The sequence below is a fragment of the Adiantum capillus-veneris genome, chromosome 6 (assembly GCF_014529385.1).
Source record: "Adiantum capillus-veneris isolate H3 chromosome 6, ASM1452938v2, whole genome shotgun sequence".
In the NCBI taxonomy this organism is placed as follows: domain Eukaryota; kingdom Viridiplantae; phylum Streptophyta; class Polypodiopsida; order Polypodiales; family Pteridaceae; genus Adiantum; species Adiantum capillus-veneris.
In genome coordinates this window covers 3573528-3587658 of record NC_140936.1, presented here as the reverse complement: position 1 = coordinate 3587658, position 14131 = coordinate 3573528, and positions in this window count along the sequence as shown.

Below are 14131 nucleotides of genomic sequence, written 5' to 3'. Positions count from 1 at the left end.
TTAATACCATGGGGAATGCCTTCCTAATAAGCAATGGTTACTTAGGTTCTTAATACGATTTAGGCAGCATTGTATGAAATGTACTAGGGCTTTCTAGTGGGCTTAACCCTATTGACCTTTAGCTTAAGTATTATAAAGGGATTTTACTAATGTGATGAGCCTGGGGAGGGTAACAGTGTTATATGACCCCCCAAAGTTACAAAATTAAAATGATGAAAATGAACACACAAAAAATCAAAGTGCCACAATGTAAAATTTTAAGCTGGAAGAGAAATCCCTGCTTAAATTGGTACTTCACTCACATGTATCGCCTATGGTACTAGAGCCCTAGAGGTTCCCAGTGTGGGCGCTTTTCCTTGAAAAGCAAAAAACCCAAGGCATACAAAATAAGCACACACATCATAATTGAATCAATGTGAAAAGACTTTGGGGGGTCAAACAAAAAGTAATCAGTCAGGCGATGATTTCATGAGAAATTCCTTTTATGGTATCTTAACTACAAGGTCTTCTAGATATAGCCTCTAGTCAGCCCTCGAACATGAATACTTGGCTCTCGCGATTAAACAACTTAATTGACCACAGAAAATTAAGAAGCTTACCCATGGTATTAATATTCGATCTCTAGTGCCTTTCGACCGTCAAATTAGCGACCCCAGACTTGTTTAATTTTCTACCTTTACATCTGTTTATGCATTTGATTACATTGCAATTTAATGTTCATTGCTAATAAATTGTTTGAAATTCTTTTACCAATCAATTTGTCTACCTAAAACTGCATATGCTTTTTAAGAGAATGCAATTACTGTGCCAATGTTGTTTGATTTTGCAGTGGCTGAAGAAGGCTAAGGAAATTCATCACAAATGCTCTTCCACCTCAACGAACCAGCTTCAACTCAATAGCTTCCGAGGACGGAATCTACATCAGGAAGGGGGGCATGTTAACCCTCACGGCTCACGAACACCCCATCACCTATGACGGACGTGTATTATGTATTTGGTAGAGTCAGGTACCGGGCTTGTCGAACCAATAGGAACAGGGTAAGAGTGATCGCCGATGAGAGGGGCGCACTCTAACTGGGACATTCAAGGGATTAGTTGGCTAAGCATGGGCGCCCAAGTGTGAATGGGGTGAGCTCATATAAAAGCCAACTAAACCTAATTTTTACTCATTCTCTCATTTGTGCAATAGAAGAGTGCTCTTGCTCCATCTCCATCTCCATCTTCTTCTTCTTCACCTCCTTGTGTGTGTGTGTGTGTGTGAGAGAGAGAGAGAGAGGGAGAGTGTGTGTGCGATCGAGCATTAGGAAGGCACGACGGCGGCGAAGTGGTTGAGCGCGGCACGACTGTAGCTTCTTCTTCATCGCGGCGAGGAATCCACCACGAAGGCCAGCGTAGAGCGGTGAGTGACACACCCTTTGCTCTCTTGAGCTTACTAGTTTAGGCTTGTTGTGTGCTTGGAGCCATTTGTGGCTCACACACGGTGTATTGGCAAGTCCCTTGCTTCGACAGTGCGGCAAGGAGCGCACAACCCCTATGACAACAACCATGCCAGTTGAGAAACCAAGTGCTCCCAAGATAGCAGTCATGGAGGAAGGAGTCATAATGATGCCACTTCAAGGAGAACCTCCAACACACCAAGCTTAGAGAAAAAAATCCAAGAAGGCATAGGTCCCCACTCTACCTACTCACTTGGGTGACTTGGTAACATTTGCTCAAGCTATCGCTCGATCTGTTGCTAAAACTAACACGTTTGATAAATAGCCTAGAAGTAAGGCAGTACAAGTGGCCAAGCTCACACAAAAATACAGTGGGGGTAGGGATGCTAGTGATAGCCGTTTTCGGCTTTCCATAATTTCCATAGTAAGCTACCTCACCCTATCAAATCACTCAAACATTTTGGTTATCCCTACCATTTCACCGTATATAGGCGTTGAGGCGGTCTGGGGCGGGCAACAAGAAGAGAGGCCTCTAAACACCCATCGAGGCTCCCGTGCTGCTCAATTGGGGCTGGGGCAAGCACAATCAGAGACAACAACAACCCACAGCCAGAAACCAAACAAGAAAAGGGGCACCACCTAGTTGTAGATGCGAACTAGGATGCACGTGATATCTCCTTGTACTCAAACGCACAAAGAGAGGGGAATGCAAGATAGCCACACACACCAAACACAAACATTCACCACGCTAGAGAGAGGTAAAGAGCACAAATCAACTTGAGCAACTCAGTCTTAGCCTTAAAGACTAGATGCACACAAAGCTTGATGAGAAATAGAGAGACGACACAAAACTTGACCTTGTTGCCAATACACAAATTGTCTTAGGGTCACGGGAGCCCTCTCACCGAGCACCCTCTTAAAATTTAACTTTTAGGCAAAAAATTCAACAAGCCCTCGAACCACCAAGCATGAAATGGCACAACAAAATTCAAGGACAGTATACCTTCAACCACCTGATGAGCTAACTTATCAAGTCAATTTGGAGAGAAGAGTCGTAGTTGCAGCATACAATTGCACCCAAAACTATGAATCTTATTTATGGACAAGAGTAGGCTACAAGTGTGATTGCAGAGTATAGTATCACTCCACTCCTCTAGATGGCATAACTAACTTCAAGCTTCTCCATGCACCTATGTGTAGTGATGGAATAGAGCATTCACAATGCACACACTCTACACAACTAGGCTTGAAGAGTGGTGTGTTATGTGTTGAGAATGGTGTGGTGTAGTGTGATCATGTGATGATTTACAAGGGAGAGAAGGGCTCTATTTATAGGTTTTAGAAGCCCCGATTAGGATTAGGCCTAATCAAGTTTATTTGAAGGAATAAAAGATTATGCATATTTTTATTTATTTATTTAATGAGGGTGGGTCTCTCTTGTCCTTTGAGTCACATGGATGTGGGCTCAAGGGAAGAGAAATATTGAGGATGAAAGGAGAGAGGATTGAGTGAATAATTTGGGAGTGCCTACTCTAGTAGAGGGTGCATTTTACAATAAGGTTAGTGGTTAGTAGTTAGTAATTATCATTACAAAATATTTACAAAATCATTCACCAAATGGTGAGATATATGATGAGAAAAGTTAGAGAAGGGATAAGCTTGTAAAGCAAGGTTGAAGCTTGGAGAAGTTGACATTCACCTCTTTACAACACCGGTAGAAGAAGCGGTCAGCATGGCGAAGTAACGCGTGTCGATGAAGCTACGTTATCTTCAAACCTTGGAAAATTCATGATAAAGCCTTCATTTGCAAAGGTTAACCTTGGATTTTTGCTGATTTTTTGAAGTTCTTTACAAAGCTGAAGAGAGTATGGTAATATGGACATATATGTAAAGAGAAAGGGGAACACATAGGGTGTAGAAATGGAGGATGAAGGCTATGGAGGTGTGAGAGATGTGGCAATGGTGAAGAGGGTGAATTAGGACATGGGAGTTGCAGGTTTGGGAGTGGGAAGGAGAGGGAGGAGTGTGTGTGAAAGAGGAAAATAATAAAGTGGAAGAGGGAGTGTGGCTGCATAGCATGGGCAAACTGGGGTCCACCAATAAAATCATAGCTCACAGCTCGTAGCTCAAAAAAATATGAAAACATTTGAGGTGAAAGTTCAGCTCACGAGCTACAACTTTTGTTTGTATCACCTTTTCAAATTCGAGGAGCATGTGATCTTTAAAAATTCAGCAAAACCGACTGTTTTTTCCACTGCACAAGGTCCTTGTGAGGTCCTTCTTTGGATGATTCTTTTGAATACCTCCAAGAGTGAGCTCCCCATGGTGCATGCATGCATCCCACATACCCTTGACCTTATTTGGTAGGTCTATAATTGAAGATATTGTTGAGATCATGATATAAATGAATAGTACAACTAAGAAAATCAAATATTGAGGGGTCTAAAAAATATATACATGTCAAATATAAATAATATAGGTGGAAAAAATATAAAGGGGTCAAAATAAATCTCTCTCATTATAAGTCTACCATAAAAATATGAATATTTTTGGTGTTCTAATTTATGAGAGTAAAAGAGAATAGATGTAGGAAGGAAAAATCACAATAGTGAAAAAATATACACATAAATAAAACTAGTTTTTTTGGATTTTTGTTGGGATGGAGTTACACCAAAGAGAATCTTGCATAAAATTATTTTTATATGGAATAAAGAGTATGAAAAATGGTAAGAAAAAATATGGTAATGGTGAGTCAATGTACATAGCATAAATAACACACCCTAGGTAGAAATATTTAAATAAATACCAAAATAATTATTAAAAATCCTTATATTTAGGCCCTATATACAATAAAATATTTACACACAAATGGGCCATAATATACTTATAATTTTTTATTTTTTTTTTTGGCTCAACTAGCCCAGTGATTAGCTAATTGAGGGTTTTTAAAAAAATATGGAAAAAGTTCCCTAACTCACACACGCCTATATATAGTGAAATGGTAGGGATAGCCATAGTGTTTTAGTGATTTAATAGGCTGAGGTAGCTTACTATGGCAATTACGGAGAGCCGAAAAATGGCTATCAGCGTGTATGAGTTAGGGACTTTCTTCATATTTTCTTAAATAAACCTCAATTAGCTAATCACTGGGCTAGTTGAGCCAATAAAAAATAAAAAAATAAAAATTATAAGTATATTATGACCCATTTGTGTGTAAATATTTCATTGTATATAAGCCCTAAATAAAAGGATTTTACATAATTATTTTGGTATTTATTTAAATATTTCTACCTATGGTGTGTTATTTATGCTATGTACATTGACTCACCATTACCATATTTTTCTTATCATTTTGCATACTCTTTATTCCATATAAAAATAATTTCATGCAAGCTTCTCTTATTTTTGGTGTAACTCCATCCCAACAAAAATCCAAAAAAATAGTTCCATTTATGTGTATATTTTTTCACTATTGTGATTTTTTCCTTCCTACATCTATTCTCTATTACTCTCATAAATTAGACCACCAAAAATATTCATCTTTTTATGGTAGACTTATAATGAGAGAGATTTATTTTGACCCCTTCATATTTTTTCCACCTATATTATTTATATTTGACATATACATATATTTTTTTAGACCCCTCAATATTTGATTTTCTTAGTTGTACTATTCACATATATCATGATCTCAACAATATCTTCAATTATAGACCTACCAAATAAGGTCAAAGGTATGTGGAATGCATGCATGAACCATGGGGGGCTCACTCTTGGAGATATTCAAAAGAATCATCCAAAGAAGAACCTCACAAGGACTTTGTGTAGTGGAAAAAAACAGTCGGTTATGCTGAATTTTTAAAGATCACATGCTCCCTAAATTTGAAAAGGTGATACAAACAAAAGTTGTAGCTCGTGGGCTGAACTTTCACCTCAAATATTTTTATATTTTTTTGAGCTACGAGCTGTGAGCTATGATTTTATTGGTGGATCCAAGTTTGCCCATGCTATGCAGCCACACTCCCTCTTCCACTTTACCATTTTCCTCTTTCACACACACCTCTGCACTCATCATCCCCACCTCTCTCACCACTTCTCTTTGCACCCTACTCACCTTCTTCTCAACCTTGAAGAATAAGAGAATCCATGGTGAACTCATGTCTCCTACACACACTTCCATTCCAAAATTGACCACCTAGTCTCATTTATTCTCTCCCATATTACCCATATTTATCAAAAAAACCACAAAATTCAGCCTCTTCTCTTGAAAGACAGCATCATGGTGAATGATTACTCATGTTCACTTACCTTGGCTCCCAAGGAATGTCAAGAGTGGCGAAAAAACGTACCGTCAAAGCTAGCGGACCGTCAACAAGCGTCAAAATTGACCATACTCAAGACACTTGGAGCATCGACTCAGCTTACGGACTTGAATGGGAAAGAGCACTCCAGGAAGGTAAACGGGTATCGCTTGAAGCCTTATTTGAGTCGCCTTCTACCAAAGGCTCTACTCAAGATATGTCAAAAGGCAGCTATCTCATGTAGGTATTGTTCCATGAAGCATGAGTGTGACTCGAGCCAAAATGCCGAGGGGCCAAACAATGAAGATCTTGTCAAGGACTCTAAAGTACTCTCTTTGGAAAAGATGCTTTATGATGGTACATGAATATACCATCATCCTGGGGGAGGGCTAATGATAGCCGTTTTCGGCTTTCCATAATTTCCATAGTAAGCTACCTCACCCTATCAAATCACTCAAACATTTTGGTTATCCCTACCATTTCATCGTACATAGGCGTGTGTGAGTTAGGGACTTTCTCCATATTTTCTTTAAAAAACCTCAATTAGCTAGTCACTGGGCTAGTTGAGCCAAAAAAATTAAAAAAATAAAAATTATAAGTATCTTATGGCCCATTTGTGTGTAAATATTTCATTGTATATAGGGCCTAAATAAAAGGATTTTACATAATTATTTTGGTATTTATTTAAATATTTCTACCTATGGTGTGTTATTTATACTATGTACATTGACTCACCATTACCATATTTTTCTTATCATTTTGCATACTCTTTATCCCATATAAAAATAATTTCATGCAAGCTTCTCTTATTTTTGGTGTAGCTCCATCCCAACAAAAATCCAAAAAAATAGTTCCATTTATGTGTATATTTTTTCACTATTGTGATTTTTTCCTTTCTACATCTATTCTCTATTACTCTCATGAATTAGACCACCAAAAATATTCATCTTTTTATGGTAGACTTATAATGAGAGAGATTTATTTTGACCCCTTCATATTTTTTCCACCTATATTATTTATATTTGACATGTACATATATTTTTTTAGACCCCTCAATATTTGATTTTCTTAGTTGCACTATTCACATATATCATGATCTCAACAATATCATCAATTATAGACCTACCAAATAAGATCAAAGGTATGTGGAATGCATGCATGCACCATGGGGGGCTCACTCTTGGAGGTATTCAAAAGAATCATCCAAAGAAGGACCTCACAAGGACTTTGTGCAGTGGAAAAAAACAGTCGGTTTTGCTGAATTTTTAAAGATCACATGCTCCCCGAATTTGAAAAGGTGATACAAACAAAAGTTGTAGCTCGTGGGCTGAACTTTCACCTCAAATATTTTAATATTTTTTTGAGCTGCGAGCTGTGAGCTATGATTTTATTGGTGGACCCAAGTTTGCCCATGCTATGCAGCCACACTCCCTCTTCCACTTTACCATTTTCCTCTTTCACACACACCTATGCACTCATCATCCCCACCTCTCTCACCACTCCTCTCTGCACCCTACTCACCTTCTTCTCAACCTTGAAGAATAAGAGAATCCATGGTGAACTCATGTCTCCTACACAAACTTCCATTCCAAAATTGACCACCTAGTCTCATTTATTCTCTCCCATATTACCCATATTTATCAAAAAAACCACAAAATTCAGCCTCTTCTCTTGAAAGACAGCATCATAGTGAATGATTACTCATGTTCACTTACCTTGGCTCCCAAGGAATGTCAAGAGTGGAGAAAAAACGTACCGTCAAAGCTAGCGGACCGTCAACAAGCATCAAAATTGACCATACTCAAGACACTTGGAGCATCGACATTGTAAGAAATCCATGTTTTCTTACCTATTAAGAGTTTTTTCTTCCTTATTTGTATCCTACATGGATACTTCCATTGTAAATATCTAATTCCATTTGTAAATCAATAAAAATACTAACTCTACTAACTTACTAACATCAACCTACTATGAAAAGTCCTATCACCTCCACTTCTCTCCTCTCTCTCTTCTTCATCTATCCCCACCAACTTCTTGATAATTCCAAGAAAAAGAAATTAGATAAGTGCTGAAAATCTAACCCAACCATGGTTAGAGGAGTAACCCTAGCCCTCAAAATTTCTATAAAAGGAGGGTGTAGCTAGCACAAAAAAGGGGGGAGCCATAACCAAGAGCACTATGCTATAGCTTGAGAAGCCAAGCCCAACCTCTCTAGAAGGAGCTCTTGAGTGGAAGCTCATTGTCGTATGCATGTGCATGTGTTGTAATAGGGGTGATTAGCAAGGAAAATCTATGCCATTGTAAGAGAGAGACTGATCATTCAATTGAGAGTAGGAAATCTATCATTTCTCCTACTAGTGTAAGCCAACATTTGCTGAATCAAGGAGGGTGGATTTGGACTAAGCTTGGATACCTTGTCTCTCTTCCAACGTGAAGTAATGGACAACAATGATGTGTAAGTGTCTTGGTGTTTTTATTTAAGTTCTTGATAGCTTGTCTCTGGGTGTTGTTATCAATTTAGCCATAAATCCCACATACTGTAAGAGGGCGACAGGGTGGAGAGGACTCCCCTGGCCTTAAGACAGTGATTGGGATGGCTTTTCTTGTGATGTGTTGTGGTGTAATTTACTCAAGCTATGTTGAACAAATACTAATCTCACTTTCATTGGTCATGACAGATTTGTAAGAAGGTATTAGTGCAACAAGCATCCCTCCCCCTTCCCTCTCTTTCTTACATATATAATTGTGTTTGCTTGATCATTGCCGATACATTTCAAAGCAGCCCGAGCACTCTCTCTCTCTCTCTCTCTCTCTCTCTTTATGCGTCCTAGTTCGCATCCAAAACTAGGTGGTGCCCCAAATTTGTGTAGGGTTAGGTTGCGGGTTTCTGTATTTGTTTGTTGTTTTTTCCAACCCCAACCCAATTGAGCAGCACGGGATCCTAGAAGGGTGCTTAGAGGCCACTCTTCTTGTTGCCCGCCCCGGACCGCCTCAAATTGGTGCCCCCACTGAGGAACCAACTTGTGTATGTTTTTGTGTAGGATCAATCTTTAGAATAGTCAAGTAGTTTGCATGAATCACGAGAATTTGTATGATCCTTTCATTCCGATTGCAAGGCAAAAGGTACACATAATTGTTAGTACTAAGTTGCAATTTCAACGCGTAATTCGTAGAATTTTAGGCTCTCTTAGGTTAGCCGAAATAAACGCTTCCGTAAATCCTTTTATTTTGCCTCTCATTAGGTACGATCTTAGTTTTGATGTATATATGTTTGTTCTATTTTAAGCATTAGGTTATGTATAGAGCATGGATAATGGTCCACAAATTTTCCCTTTTCACTTCACACCATATATTAGGATAAATATTGCACTTAGTAGAAAGATACATTTTCAGCAGCGTATGGTGTTTATGTTTGGGGCTGAAAGAACAGGGGAAATTCTTGCATCTCCACAACTTGTCATTCTACCTCTCATCAACTACCACACTTCTTTTGATGTACATGTGTTCATTTTATTTTAAAATGAAGTGAAGCCAAAAAATAGTGTGTATGTTGGCTTTTTCTTTGTCCATGTTTGTTACAAAAAAAAAACGATCATTTGTTCTAACAAGGAGTGTGTGTGCAGTGAAAATTCAATCCTTAGAGATCTAGCTCTATTACCGATTGAGTTGCAGGAGCAGGTAGTAAAGCGTCTCCCTCATAACAAGAGGGTGGTGAAGCTAAGACGAAAGGTTCTGCGTGTGGATTCCATTTTCCTTTTGCTGTTGGGCACTAAGAAAGACCGTACATTTATTGAAATAGTGTGTGCCCTAAGATTGGTAAATAGAGTGAAATTTGGTGTTTGGCGAGTGCATTTCACCATTGAGGAAGACTCTTCAGAAAACTTGCGGCCAGAGTTCATGCTTCATAGACTCACATTTGGTGAATTTTTCCCTCATTTGCGTCTTATTAATAGTCTTCCTTTCACTTTCAACAAAGGAGATAGGGAGCTATTCATAGCTTGTCTTAATAAAGAGAGCATAGAGAAGATTGCAAATTTGTATAAATTCTCATCCTTCTCTACTTTCTATGACACTTTGTTCATAGAAACATTGTAAATATCTTGATGCTTATGAATGATTTAACCATAATCCTAAGGAGTTTTTGTCTAGGAGTTTTGTAGCACAAGTGGAGTCTTTAAATCTTGCAAGCTTGATTGGACTTGAGGAGGATGTTCTTTATGAAATTGTGAGAAGGTTGCCTCATTCCGACTATGTGGAACTCGAAGGAAAGGAGCTCCTAGTCAATTGCTACTTTCTCACAGCCTTCAACGAGCATGAAGATCTAGTTTTTATACAAACCGCTTGTGCATTGGGAATTGTAGAGCAAGTGCAATTCATTACTTGGGACGTGGTTGCTCTTCTAGATCCAAAAAATGAAGTTTTAGATATTTATGTATATCGCCTTAGCTTTGAAGAATTTCAACCCTTCTTAGAGCTCATAAATAGTCAACCCTTTTGTTTTGATCAAACAAATCGAGACCTCATTGAGGCTTGGATAGCTGAAGAAGAAAACCTAGAGTGGTACTTTCTTACTTCTTCATTTGCAGACGAGTGGTTCTAAATTTCTATTGTATCCCTTGTTGCAACTCGTGTTGTAATCTTTCATAATAATGGAAAGCCAATGCCAAATGTTTGGATATCCTCTTTTCTTTGGAGAGCCTAGAGAAGATGCAGAATTATTTTTAGCGAATTTCAAGATGTCTTGCCGTATTATCAAGAGGATAGTAACTGATCAAGCACGTGTAGAAATGTTTGAGGTGGTCCTTAGGAAAGATTCTAGCACTTGGTTTGACTTTTTGCCTGAGGAAGTTAAGGGGAATTACACAGAAGTTTTGAATCGTTTCAAGAAATACTTCTTTGATCCCCAAAACACTCAAAAACTATGGCAAGACATTGTTTCTCATAAGCAAAAAGACTTAGATGACTACTACTTGTACAAGCAAGAGTTTCTACGTCTTTGGGCTTTATGGGTGAGAAATGTTGCTAACCTTGGTGATGGTGCAGAGTTCCTAAAGAAGGAGAGGTTCATAGCCGGACTCTTTCCTGACCTTAAGGTAAAAGTTGAGGTGGGTGCATCTGCTCCCTTTGATGCAGCTGAAACTAGGGCTGCTAAGAAATATAGGAAACTCAATTGCTTAAGGGGGGAGGTTCCAATAGAAGGCCTTAGACCCAAAGGTAAGTCATAAGCATCAACATCTAGGGAGCTTCTTGAGGTAACGGCGGAAGTGATTCAGAAGTTAAATGAATCTTTAAGCAGCTTGTCAATTCACCTTGCACAAGCTGTAGGTCCAAAGGGACAAGCAAAGAAGTCTGAAGAGCGAGATTCACGACCTAGGAGAGTCTTGCAATGTTGGAATTGCAGTGAGTCTGGACATGGGATGTATAATTGTCCTTGGCCCCGTGGGGAGCCAGGGAGACCTAACTTGAATTACCCAGTGATGAATGCAGGTGAAGGAACTAGTCAGCCATCACGGCTTCTACAAAGACCAAATGGAGCAAGACCACCTCCACAAGGAGTGGAAGGAGTTCCACTTTTGGCAAACCCAAATGTGCATGTGGTAGAGGTGACAAATTCAAGAGAGTTTGACATGGAAGCAAATGGCATTAAGCGTGGCCGAGGAAAAGGGAAGGAGAAAGAAGGAGTCACGTCACAAAGTGACCATAGACTAGAAAAGAAGTCAAAGGAGACCAAGGAAGCTAAGAAGACTCGACGTCGTATCAACCTCCAAGACTTTCCTCTTGGACATGGAACAGCTCCATACAACTTGTTGGAAGACATGAGAGGTAAGGGTCCTGATATCTCATGGCCTCAGTTTCTTGCATTATGCCCACAAGTTAGGAGAGATTTAACAAAGGCATTTAGCACTAGGAGAAAGGTAAAAGAGAGTGTTCCTGTTGTAAAAATTGCACATGCTGAAATGAATGAGGATATTACACCTGTGTTAGATTGTTGCATCAAAGGAAGATTGGTTAGGAAAGGTCTAGTGGATGGGGGTGCACAAATTTACATCATGACAGAGGGACTCATGCAAAAACTAGGCATGCACATCCATGAGACACCTGAAATTAAAGTCAATATGGCAAACAATAGCAAGGCTAGGTGCGTAGGCATTTGTAAAAATTTCTTTGTGGAGGCCTTTGGCATTAAGAAGGCGGTGAATTTTTATGTTATGTCTACCAAAGGAAATGGTTACCCATTTATCCTAGGGCGACCATGGCTAATGAAAATGCGAGCTTTGCAGGACTGGGAGAGTGGAAAGCTAATTTGTAGGAATGACAGTCATAAGAAGGTTGTCTTTGACATGAAGGAGCAATGCCAAGAGGAGCTCGATGAAGAATCATCTCAAAGTGAGACGGAGGAAGGCTGGACCGATAGAACTTCAGAAGGAGGAAGTAGCGGCAGCATTACTGACGAGGAGTCTTCCATCGAAGTCATGGGGGTAAGGTTTAAGCCAAACAACCAAGAGACCTCTTGCCCAGGTTTGGAAGAGGTAGGTTCCCAAGAAAACCAAAAAGTGGAAGATGAAAGAATGCTAGAAAGTATGTTATCTACAACACTTACAAAAGATGAAAGAGAGGAGCTCAAAGGTGTGTTAACGAAATTTCCTAGGCTTTTTGCTAAAGACTACACCGATGTGCGTGGAATAGATGTTGTTCAACACAAAATTGAGTTGAAGCCAGAGGCCACACCTAAGGCTCAGAAACTACAAAGGCTAGGAGTCATCAATGAGCAGGCTTTACTCAAGGAGGTAAGAAAGCTTCTAGCAGCAGGTTTCATTTATCCAGTGGAGAATTCAGAGTGGGTCTCTCCCGTTGTTGTCACTCCCAAGAAGAACGAAAAGTGGAGGGTGTGTGTGGATTACCGTCCACTCAATGAGGCAACAAAAAGAGATCACTTTCCCCTCCCATTTTAGGATGAGATACTAAATGAGGTAGCTGGTCATGAGAAGTACATTGTGTGTGATGTCTACTCAGGTTACTTTCAAATAGGTATCGCATTGGAAGATCAATTAAAAACAACCTTCATCACTCCTTGGGGTTGTTATGCTTTTAGAGTTATGCCATTTGGCTTGAAAAATGCTCCTGCAACTTTCCAACGTTTTATGAACATGGTGTTTCAAGCATTCTTTGGAAAGTCAATCAGGGTGTTCATTGATGATTTCTGCATTTATAGCTCAAAATCATTGCATCTACAAAGGGTAGAAGAAGGTTTAAAGAAGCTCTACGACATGGGAGGTCAACTCAACCCCAAAAAGTGTCACATAGGTGAAGATGAAGTGATCTTGCTTGGTCACAAGGTTTCCTATAAAGGCATTCAGGTGGATCCTTCAAAGGCAAAGGCTCTTATTGAGCTCCCATCACCCAAGAATCTCAAAGAGCTCATCTCATTCATTCAAAAGGTGAAGTATATGTCACGTTCATTCACTTAGCCTCGGAGTTACTTCACCCTTTGCAAAAGTTGACACAACAAGTAGAATTTGTATGGTCTGATGAGCTTGAAGAGTACTTTTGTAACATTAAAGTCATTTTGTCAGAGCTACCAACACTCATGCCTCCTTGTTGGGAGTACACATTCTTTGTTAGCTCTAGTGTTGGGAAGGAAACAATTGGTGCAATTTTATTACAACAAGATCCCCACAGTACCAGGATGCGACCCATCTACTTTACTAGTAGGGTCATGAATGCTTTGGAGAGAGGCTACACGGAGGTAGAAATCATGATGCCTTCTCTCATGTTTGTGGTGAGAAAGTTTAGATCCTACTTGCTACCAAAACCTTTTGTAATTCTCACTGCAGAAAATTTGTTTCCTTGGGTGTCATCTCAAATGAATTTTAGCACTAGGATCTCAAAGTGGATTATGGAATTGCAAGAGTTCCAATACTCTTTCAAGGTAGAAGATAGTGTGCGTGCACAATTGGCAGGGATCCTTACTTATAGGGTACATGAGAAGGAGATTAAGGTGCCTGAAGTAAAGACCCTACCATTTCCACCACCTAAAAGTATTCCTAATGCTTTTACCTTGTTCTTTGATGGAGCTTTTCGACGAGTCACAGGAAAAGCAGGGGGAGGGCTAGTATTGCTCAACCCAAGTGGAGAGGTGGTCATGAAAGAGAAGGTCAATCTACCAGGTTCAACTAGCAACAATGAAGCAGAATACGACACACTACTTCATGGTTTAAAGTTATACATTGGCCAATGTATACAACATCTCATGGTAAAGGGAGATGCACTTCTCATTGAGAAGCAGATTTTAGGCATTTGGGCATGCAAGAATGAAAACCTAAGGACAAAAGTTCATGCCATTCGTAGGTTGTTTAATCAATTTGAAGAAGTGCAACTATATCATATCCCTAG